Here is an 11,297-nt window from a genome sequence, read left to right on the forward strand (position 1 = left end):
AGGTAGACTGGCGCCGCCACCTTCACCGAGCAGACCTCCCGGCGCTCTTGCTTGCGATGCCGAGCCAAGGCATTCGCCGCATGCCCACCGTAGATCATGAAGCAGTCGCGGACCTCGGGGTACTCTCCTGCTTGGTGATCTTCGTTCTTGTCGTCGTTGCGGGCCCTGCCACCCTCTGCGGGTGGCCCGGCCCTGTGGAAGTGGCGCCGAAGCATGACGCACTCCTCGAGGGTATGCTTAACGGGCCCCTGATGATAGGGGCACGGCTCCTTGAGCATCTTGTCGAAGAGGTCAGCACCTCCGAGGGGCTTCCGAGGGTTCTTGTATTCGGCGGCGGCGACAAGGTCCGCGTCAGCGGCGTCGCGTTTCGATTGCGACTTCTTCTTGCCCTTCTTCTTGGCGCCGCGCGGAGTAGACGCCTCGGGAGCCTCTTCCGATGGGCGGCCCTGGGGCTGCTTGTCCTTTCGGAAGATAGCCTCAACCGCCTCCTGGCCAGAGGCGAACTTGGTGGCGATGTCCATCAGCTCGCTCGCCCTGGTGGGGGTTTTGCGACCCAACTTACTCACCAGGTCACGACAGGTGGTGCCGGCAAGGAACGCGCCGATGACATCCGAGTCGGTGATGTTGGACAGCTCGGTGCACTGCTTCGAGAATCGCCGGATGTAGTCCCGGAGAGACTCTCCCGGCTGTTGCCGGTAGCTTCGAAGGTCCCAGGAATTCCCGGGGCGCACGTATGTGCCCTGGAAATTGCCGGCGAAGGCTTGGACCAAGTCGTCCCAGTTGGAGATCTGCCCCGGAGGCAGGTGCTCCAACCAGGCGCGAGCGGTGTCGGAGAGGAACAGGGGGAGGTTACGGATGATGAGGTTGTCGTCGTCCGTTCCACCCAGTTGGCAGGCCAGGTGGTAGTCCGCGAGCCACAGTTCCGGTCTCGTTTCCCCCGAGTACTTCGTGATAGTAGTCGGGGTCGGAACCGGGTCGGGAATGGCGCCCGTCGGATGGCCCGACTGAAGGCCTGCGGACCGGGTGGTTCGGGCGAGGGACTCCGATCCTCCTCGCTGTCATAGCGTCCCAGTGGTAGACTCGGCGCACCCTATCGTCGAGGTGGGCCCGACGGTCGCGACGATGGTGCTCGTTGCCGAGGTGGCCCGGGGCCGCAGGCGCGGTGTTGCGCGTGCGCCCGGTGTAGACCGAGGCTTCCCGCATGAATCGGGAAGTCGCGGCATGAGGTTCCGAGTGGTATCCCTGCCTTCGGGAGGCAGTGCTCTCGGCCCGTCGGGCCGCAGCGCCTTCCAGGAGATTCTTGAGCTCTCCCTGGATTCGCCAACCCTCGGTAGTTGATGGCTCCGGCATCGCGCGGAGGAGCATCGCTGCGGCTGCCAGGTTCTGACCAACCCCGCTGGATGCGGGCGGCGGCCTGACCCTGACATCGTTGGCGACGCGGTGCTGGGGACCTTGGGGCAGGTGACGTATTTCTCCGGCCGGGGGTTGGCCCGCCCATACCTGCCCGACGTCCCGACGGATCGGCTCAAGCGCTCCTGCTCCCTCGTCAAGCCTGGCCTGCGCCCCACGGACTTGCTCGAGCTGTGGGTCGTGACCCCCCGCCGGAACGGGGACCACAGCTAGCTCCCGCGGGATGTCGGCGCGAGGCACCGGCCTAGGAAGATCACCGTCCTCCGGCATGCCAAGATGGTTGCCTTCGGAGGGATCCCCTAGCTCGACGTGGAAACATTCGCGGCTTGGGCCGCAGTCCTCATCGTCAAGGCTGCGGCTACCGTCGGAACAGTCGGAGAGGCAGTAGTCACATGCGGTCATGAAGTCCCGCATGGCACTGGGGTCGCCAAATCCAGAGAAATCCCAACAGATGCTGGGATCGTCATCTTCCTCGGACCCAGAGGGCCCGTAGGTTGAGACGTCCGTCAATCGGTCCCAAGGCGACCACATACGAAACCCCAGTGGGGTTGCACTCGCCTCAATGAGAGCGCCCGCCAAAGCAAGGTTGCTAGGCGGGTTGAGGCCGAGTCGAAATGACGTAAGATGGGAGTTAGTCAGTACCTTTTGGTCGACGAGGAGCGACGTAGTCACATCGGGGACTGGTTGCACCGTCGTCTCAGGTACGAGGGCGACGTCCTGCAAGCTTTCCGCGAGCGCACTGGCGTCGTCTTCTTGCTCGGGATCAGCGTGTCGCGGGGGGATGGCGCTCGCCTTCGTCTCAAACGCGAGGTCGACGCCCGGCGTGCCTTCCGTCGGGGCGCTGGGGATGTCGACTCGCTCGACGGCCGACGAAGCGCGGCCTCCCGCTGGGCCTTGGTTGCCCCGCCTCCTCCTCCGTTGATGGGGGAGAGGACGGGGCGAGCTCGAATGTTGTTCTTCCACCGCGCGGGGAAGATGTCGTCGGTTCCGCCGCCGGCGGGCGGGATGTCGGCCGCCATTGTCGTTGTCGCGCGGCGGTGGAAGGAGTATCATGTCGTAGCTGCCGTCGAAGGACATGAACTCAAGACTCCCGAAACGGAGCACCGTTCCGGGCCGGAGAGGTTGCTGGAGACTGCCCATCTGGAGCTTGACGGGAAGCTGTTCGTCAGCACGCAGCAGGCCCCTACCTGGCGCGCCAACTGTCGGCGTTTCGAGACCGGGGGGTCCCTAAGCCGACGAGTGAGTGTGCCACGTGCCCCAGCCCAGATGGGTCGAGCGCGTGGGCGAGCGCGAAGGGGGGAAAGGCGAGGTGGCCGGAGACGGGCGTGAGAGAGGTGGAGATCCCCGGCCTTCGTGTTCGTCCCGCGCCCAGGTCGGGTGCGCTTGCAGTAGGGGGGTTACAAGCGTCCACGCGGGTGAGGGAAGCGAGCGGCCCCAAGAGAGCGCCTGTCCCGTCCTCGGTCCCGCGCGGCCAACCTTCTCTAAGAAGGCCCTGGTCCTTCCTTTTATAGGCGTAAGGAGAGGATCCGGGGTGTAGCAGAGTGCTACGTGTCTAGCGGAGGGAGAGCTAGCGCCCTAAGTACATGCCAATGTGGCAGCCGGAGAGATCTTGGCACCCTGCTGGTGTGATGTCGTGGCTGTCGGAGGAGCAACGGAGCTTGGCGGAGGGACAGCTGTCGGGGCGGTCGAGTCTTTGCTGACGTCCCCCTGCTTCCGTAAGGGAGCTGAGAGCCGCCGTCGTCACAGGGCACGCGGGGCGCCATCATTGCCTATCTGGCGGAGCTGGCCAGATGGGACACCGGTCTTGTTCTCCGCGGCCCGAGTCGGCTCGGGGTAGGGTGATGATGGCGCTCCCTGTTGACGTGGCGGGCCCGCGCCCGAGGCCGGGCGACGTGGGGGCTCCTCCGAAGCTGGGGTCGAATCTGTCTTCCGTTGCCGAGGCCGAGCCCGAGCCCCCGGGGTCGGGCGAGGCGGAGGTCGTTCGGCAGAGGCCAGGGCGGAGTCCGAGCCCTGGGGTCGGGCGAAGCGGAGTTCGTCGTCTTGAGGGTCTTAGCCCGAGTCCGAGCCCTGGGGTCGGGCGGAGCGGAGTTCGCCGTCTTCCGGGTCTTAGCCCGAGTCCGAGCCCTAGGGTCGGGCGGAGCGGAGTTCACCGTCTTCCGGGTCTTAGCCCGAGTCCGAGCCCTGGGGTCGGGCGGAGCGGAGCTTCCTATGGCGCCTTTGGCAAGACCTGACTGCCTGTCAGACTCACTCTGTCGAGTGGCACTGCAGTCGGAGTGGCGCAGGCGGCGCTGTCCTTCTGTCAGACCGGTCAGTGGAGCAATGAAGTGACGGCGGTCACCTCGGCTCTGCCGGGGGGCGCGTGTCAGGATAAAGGTGTCAGGCCACCTTTGCGTTAAATGCTCCTGCAACTCGGTCAGTCGGTGCGGCGATTTAGTCAGGGTTGCTTCTTAGCGAAGCCAAGGCCTCGGGCGAGCCGGAGATGTGCCCGCCGTTAAAAAGGGGGGGCCTCGGGCGAGACGGAAGTCCCTCGAGGTCGGCTGCCCTTGTCCGAGGCTAGGCTCGGGCGAAGCGTGATCGAGTCACTCGTATGGACTGATCCCTGACTTAATCGCACCCATCAGGCCTCTGCAGCTTTATGCTGATGGGGGTTACCAGCTGAGAATTAGACGTCTTGAGGGTACCCCTAATTATGGTCCCCGACAAATTCATATTTTGAACTCCAAATTTTGTTGTGAATTTTGTACTAAGACTCAAGATTTTAATTAAAGATATAGGTATGAAGAGGATATATTTTACTTGTTATAGTCTCCCTTATAATGCATATGGTTTTCCTTTGTATTCCATTTTTAATTTACAAATTTCAAATTCAAATGCAAGATAAAGTTTAAGAATTCAAATTTTTAATACATTCTCAAAATAAATTATGATGCAATAGATATATATTTATTTTAATTTATTTATTTGTTTGGTAGATGTTTGAAATATAAAACACACTCATATTGTTCCTTTCTTTTTAGAAAAAATGGCATTTTGAATGTGGGATAAGAATTAAAAGTTATTTCAAAATAAATATTCATTATCTATTTATTTTGAAAGAAAGTATTGTATGCTTTCATTTAAGGATTTCTTGATGGTTTTAAGAGTATGTAATTTATGAGGAGAACAAATCAATGGAGTATCTTCTATTATTTATTTTCCTGAGTTTAAATTTTATGTGTTAAATTTAAAAATAAAATATAGTTTAGATTTGAGTCATCTAAATTTAATACTCATTTAGGTAAATGCTTATAGTGTATCATTTAATGAAGCGAATAATCATTTGGTCGAATAGAAAACCTTTCTATTACTTCTTTTCAAAATTAATTCTTGGTTTCAAAATTCGGTCCTCAACATTCAAAGCTCAAATATAATTTGGGATATCGAAATTTACTATTTTATTTCTTTATATTTATTTTATATATTTTTTCTTATACAAATTTTGGGCTTTACAAAACCATACCTTGAGCATTCTATTATTTTTTGACCCATTTTGCGAATCCATCGCCGACGATGTAAGATAATCAACATTAAAGTGCAGATCTACATGAATACAACCAGGATCCATACCTAGGGTAGAGGTAGATCAGACGAGGAATGGGCGAGGGCTCAACCGTTGGTTGCTTCCCGACACACGTCATCAACAGTGGCTTGAGGCCTCCTTAGAGAAGGAGGATTGGGGAGACGTCGCCGAGCGTGGCCTCACCTAGGCGCGAGGAGATTGTTGGGCGACGAATAGGAGGACACCGGATCTAGATCTTCAACACGACGGGGACGTCGCCGTGCAGCCCTCGATGACTCACGTCGAAGTTTCGCCGACAGGATCGAGGCTGCCCCGTCGTTGATTTTCGCGTCGCCTATGGGAGAACCTTCTGGAGAAAGTCGTGAATGGGAGCAGATCGTTGTCGTGCGTGAGCGAACACGAGTAGTGTCCCCTTCAGATGGGAGAGAGAGACCGTCAACGAGATGGAAGGCTACGTCGGAGACACCGATGTTGTGTTTCGCATGATCATGTAGCCACCACATTAGGGGAGGGGCGCTGTAGGGGAGTCCTTTGAAGGCAGCCTAAGGGCCTGTTTGGCAACTCAGTTTTTTAAAACCATAGTTTATAATAACATAATTTATTGTATGCCATGACATAACTATGATATATTTTACATCAGTCCAATCCAGTACATATTTGGAGACAAAGCATTTCAGTTGTAGTGTAGTAGAAGGGAAGATTGCAACTGCACGCAAGACAAAACTTTGGTTTAGACCAAAGTTTTTTTTTGCCTCCAAAAATATTGTGGTATTGATCGAACCATAGTTTAAAATACAGTGTTTTTAGATGCGCTCCCAAACGTTGTTTATATAAAATACTATGGTATACTAAAAAATCATGGTATTATTTTGGGACTAAGAAAATACTGTGTTGCTAAACAGGTCCTAAGTTGTGTCCCATACACGGTTTCCCGATGTTTTTTCCCGTTTTCGCTCTTCACCAAAAAAAAAAGAATTTTTCTTGGATTTTACATGGTTTTTGATTGAAAATACAAAAATACAAAAGTTCAATTTTATCAACAAAACGAAGTTTGGATGACTCCAAATCTCTACTACTTCTTAAGAATAGAGTGTAGGCGTCCATGGTGCACGTTCTGCTCTCTCCCACCGTCCCACCGATCCGCCTCCCCCTTCCCCTAATCACGTGCCCCCTGCCTCGCCACTGCATTGACCGCTCCAAGCCACAAAGAATCCACCCCCTCAAAGCCTCTGTCCTCGCCAGTCCAATCTCCAACGTCCAAACTCCGAAGAACCACCCCAAATTACACAACAGCCCTACAAATCTCCGCTCGCCATGGACGTCGTGGCCTCATCTCGGAACACCGTTGCACTGGCGGCGCCCGCGGCGGTGCCGCTGGAGGCTCATGCCCAAAACCCTAGCATTGCCGTCGCTAACCCGCCGTCGCCGGAGATGGAGGCTACAGCGGAGGCGCTCACGCAGGAGGAGGTCCTTTGTCGGTGCCGGCGCCGCGCGGTCTGGCTAGCTGGTGTGTACCGTCGGCTCTACTGGGCCATGGTCGAGGAGGTGCACGCGCGGCACTGGCAAGTACGTCTGTGATCTCGCCCGGAGCCCACTGGATGCAGAGCAGCCGCCAGTGCCTCCTGGGGTCCCGTCCCAGCGGCGGTTGAGGAGCCGCCGAAGCCGGCACCGGTGCCGAGGAGGAAGAAGTGCATGTTCACAGGGTGCAAGGTGCGGGCCATGGCCACAACCCGCTTCTGCCACTCTCACATCCTCTCTGATCCCAATCAGATGTTGTACAAGCCCTGCGCATCCATCATCAAAAGGTTCGTCCCTTCTCTCTACACGGGCACCTTTTCTGTCCTTATGCCTTCTTCTAATCCCCCTCATTTATGTTCAGTGGTGATGAATTCATTCATGCCTTTGAGAATGTTGATTTGTAGTTGGATTTATGTCCCTTCGTGATTTATTTCATTTTTAGTAGGCCATGGCACCAGTACAAATTTTTAGTCGTTCAATAGCATCCCATTAACCATGGCGGTAGTCCAGATTTTATTTGTTCCTGATGCATTTGACCATGCCAACAGTACATATTTCTTTAGTTGAGTAGCACATTCTTTTGGAGTTCTGAAGATGAAGTGGCATATTATTTTAAACTTGCCTAGATATCCAATAGACAAACAAGCAAAAATTATAATTGTTACAATGGCTCTCTGCAGCTTCATTACAGATAGTGCCATACATGATGCAAATTTTGATAACTATAATGAAGATAGTGCTCAAACTACTGAAGATACAGCAAATGTTGGAAGTGGTTCAGTTGATGACTCAGATATGGGTGCTTTGTGAGATTCTATTGCAGCCTCTTGGTAGCATAAGCTTGTTTTAATTAGCTTTGTATTCTGTGTCGCATGCCAAGTCGCTAAACTTGCTTGACTGTTGGCTTGATCACTACCAATCTATCTTATGTTGCATTAATCGTTGTACTTGTGTGTTCGTTCCAAATGTGGAGACTAATCTCTTTTCATGTAGAAAATGATAGAAAATGGTCTAGATCAAGGTTTTGTTTGTCTTTTTATGGATCAGATCTGGGTAGGGTTGGATCTCGCTGGAATTGATGAAATTCCGACGAAATGCTAGGACGTACCGGGTTTCGGATCAAGTTGAACCAAAGTTATATAGTTCCCATGGTCTGAATACTCCTGCCCCTTCCCTCCCCCCAATTCCCATGGTGGTTTAAAAGGTTGGTTTTGCTACTGTTGCAACTAATGGGATAACTAATCTGCTCTTTGAATTGTTTAAAGCTTTTATTCTAATTTGTACTCATGTGCTCTTATCTGCTTGTTCTTTTGTGCTACTTTGCATGTCCGATTGATGCTATACCTTGATTTAAGGATTTTCTTCATTTGCCTTGCAGCTGGATTTGAACCCGAGGTTTGTAGGACCATGTATATTTGTTGCAATGATTGATTACCTTTTGTTAATAGTACAAACGACAATGCTGCAGTAGTGATCCCTTCCTACATTGTTGCCTGTTTGTGCACTTAAGTTCTCAAAAGTTTGCAAAGATAGGCAGCCGACCATTACTCACTAAGCTGGCTATCTCCATCAGCTTGTCATTGCATGATGAATAATAGTTTTACATGAACTATTGTGTATTTAACTATTTAGCTTTCTTTTAATTCTTTACGTATTTCTAGGATCTCGCTTCCCTTTTTTAAGCTATTAATTGTTTCTTTTTTATCATTATTTAATTAGGAAATGAGAATTAGATATTGTTTATCATTATATAATTAGTATTTCAATCCAGATCCAGTCGGAGCTATTCCTGGTTTATGATATGGTGATACTTGAACTATTTAGCCTGCCCAATCTGAATACTTTTAACTAAGTATCTTGAGTTAGTTTGTCTATTTGATAATCTGCAATATTTCTCACCCTCTCCACTTCTTTGGGACACGTTTTAACATTTCTCACTCTGTAACGCTTTCAGACCACTTTTCATATGTTTTTTAGATGCGTTTTTTTGAGACCAAGCCCTGAGGGCAACAATGGAGATGACCAGCGTCTTGGTTTATCAAGAGGAAGTTAACCCTCCTCAACTGGAACTCCCATCAAATTTGGGGCGTAGTGTGTCGATTCAGTTGTGACTATTATATGTCATTTTGGGTTAGCAAACTGTATCTACTAATTTCTCAGACTTATGCCTTTTGAGCTAGAAACTTGTGTAAGGATTTGTTGCACTCAGTGATATGCTGATATTTGAACTATTTAGGATGCCAAATCTGAATTTTTAACTATCAAGTATCTCAACATTTCTCTCATTCTAACACTTCCAGACTGTTCTCCCCTGTTTTTTGGGGCATGTTTTAACATCTCTCTCATCGTTGAACCCTTTCAGACTCAAAGAATAATGAGTACTATTGACGATCTATTTAGAACAACTCTAACTATATTCATCAAATTGGTTGTTCGTGCGTTGTACGACCTTTAAAATATTTGATTTTACAGTATATTTTATATGAGTAGTTTATAATTGGATAGTGCGAGTAGCAGATTACAATAGTGACAGATGAACATTGTATTTTACTTTACATGATGGATTTTTTTCGATGTGTAAGGTTTTTAAGGCATGTAAAAATTCTTAACTTTTAAAAGATGCGAACATAAAATTGCAATCAGTATTCTTATCATAGTATGTTCCTTCCGTATCAACGCACCTACGTTCAACTAGTGAAATTGTGAACACCGGTCCCGTACCAAAATTTTAAAGAGAGTCATCTTGTATTGTACTAGTGTCTGAAGCGCGCCCCGCGCGCAAGCCTAATGTTTCTGAAGTATATTTAGAATTATGATTTTGGCAATAAATATTATAGATAAGAGAGTACACATTTAATGATCATACTAATATATGTAGCATATTTCATTTAATATATGTGATTGGACTATTGGAGGTTTTCACATTTTTGTAGGTACTGAAGAACACTGAACAACACTGTGAACATAAGGAATCATTGTTAGTAGAGAGAGCCAATAGCACTGAATGACAGGAAAATAGTAATGCATTGAAATCCTGCGATGAAGAATCTTTGTAAAGGATGAATCCTTGGTGGTTACCATGCTTTGGAACGTCAAAAAAAATCTTTGAACACTCTTCATGACGTCACTCTTAGTAGCAAAACCATAGCTAGAAATTGATAACTTTTTTTGAATAACATAAGGAAAGTTATTCAAATATAAAGCAATTCCTTCAGATAACGCTTCAAATTACTAATGACAATGCTAAGTCTCACATTTAGGTTAGGCATGCAAAAAATCTGAACTTTCTGAAAACTCACACAACAGCCAAGGACACTATTGTTCTCTTGGCAAGAATCATGGCATGCCACTTTCAGTAACAAAACCAGAAATAGAAACCGATTACTTCATATTTGAAATAACACAGGGAAAACAATTCAAGTATGAAACAATTCATTCAGATAACACTTGAAATTACTAATGCCAACGCTAAGTTTCATATTTAGGCTAGGCATGCACTCCACAATCTCAAGAGTTCAAATGGATCCTCTATTTTATAATGTTTGCAACATCTATATGATGACATGATCTGCACAACTAAAAAATACTGATATATTAGAAGCAGTTTTTTCACTAAGGTAATGGCATATCATAGCTCGCCAAGTACTTTGCAACATGACAGAACAAAAAAATTTAATTGAACCAGACTTGCAGGAAGAAGGGGTGCTCCGGGTGCGGCACGAGCGTGAGCTTATAGAGGACACAGTTCCCTTGCAATCGAGCAAAATAAATTTAGTGAACTGTACAAAACCTGAGACGTCGCCATCCAACGAACACGAATCAAACTGTGAGCGGATGCAAGTGGATACCAATCCAACTGATAAAGAAATTTTAAAAATTGATCAAACAAAAAACAAAGGAAATGATAAGTGTGGATGATGTACCTGCTGACCCATTACAGCCACGACCACATTCTTCTCCGCTGCTGCCTTTCGACGGCGGGTAGCCCCGGGGCCGCAAACCGGCAATATGGCGCGGGCAGAAAAAAAAACAGATCAAATAGAAACACAAAGGAAGGATAAGCATGGGTGCTGGACCTGCTGACTCGTTGCCGCCGCGATCCCCTTCTTCTCCGTATCTATCTTTCGGCGGCGCTTGGCCCCAAGATGCCGCTTCCACTTCCAGTTGGGTCCGGATCTCCCTCGGTGCGAGACTCGTCCATATTGGGTGTAGTCTGCATGACGAGGGCAGCGTCCCTCCGCGCGGTGTCTTCCTCCACATGAACCTCCGTGGCGGTGACCTCATTCGCCTCGCGCGTGTCGTTGCCGGCGAGAGTGGCAGGCACAAGGCAATGCGAGACATCTCGTTCCCCATCCGGGCCTTGGGGATACATCGCAGGCGGAGGCGACTTCGAGGATGGGCACGAAACTGAGCAAGTGATTGGCGGCGGCATAGGAAGTGGGTGCGCGAGACGGCGAACCATAAGCGAAGAAGCGGGGAGGGATTCATTGCCTCGCATAAATATTGAACATTTTTTTTCGCCGACGCTTGGACTTTCCAGAATAGTCATGAAGAATGGAGCAGCGACGCATCAGTCCTTGTCAGTTGCAGGTGTTTTTACCCGTCGTTACTCAATCGAACGGTCAGCACAAAAGAGAATGACGTGGACGCACCAGGTAACAGTTTTCGACTCGGCTTTAATATATAGTAAATTATTTTTTACTGTTGTAATGCAGAATAATCAAGTATAGTTTCACCCTTGTACTTAGTCATGGTCATGGTCAAAGCAAGAATATGAAGCATAAACGAAAGGATGAATCTGTTCTAGTGC

The 11,297-nt window shown here is 49.4% G+C and overlaps 1 pseudogene; it reads left to right on the forward strand.

Moving 5' to 3' along the window:
- Positions 1-6,280: 6,280 nt before the first annotated feature.
- On the forward strand, positions 6,281-7,297 carry LOC103628379 (uncharacterized; annotated as a pseudogene).
- The last annotated feature ends 4,000 nt before the right edge of the window (positions 7,298-11,297 follow it).

Source organism: Zea mays, chromosome 5, assembly GCF_902167145.1.
Source record: "Zea mays cultivar B73 chromosome 5, Zm-B73-REFERENCE-NAM-5.0, whole genome shotgun sequence".
NCBI classification, from domain to species: Eukaryota; Viridiplantae; Streptophyta; class Magnoliopsida; order Poales; family Poaceae; genus Zea; species Zea mays.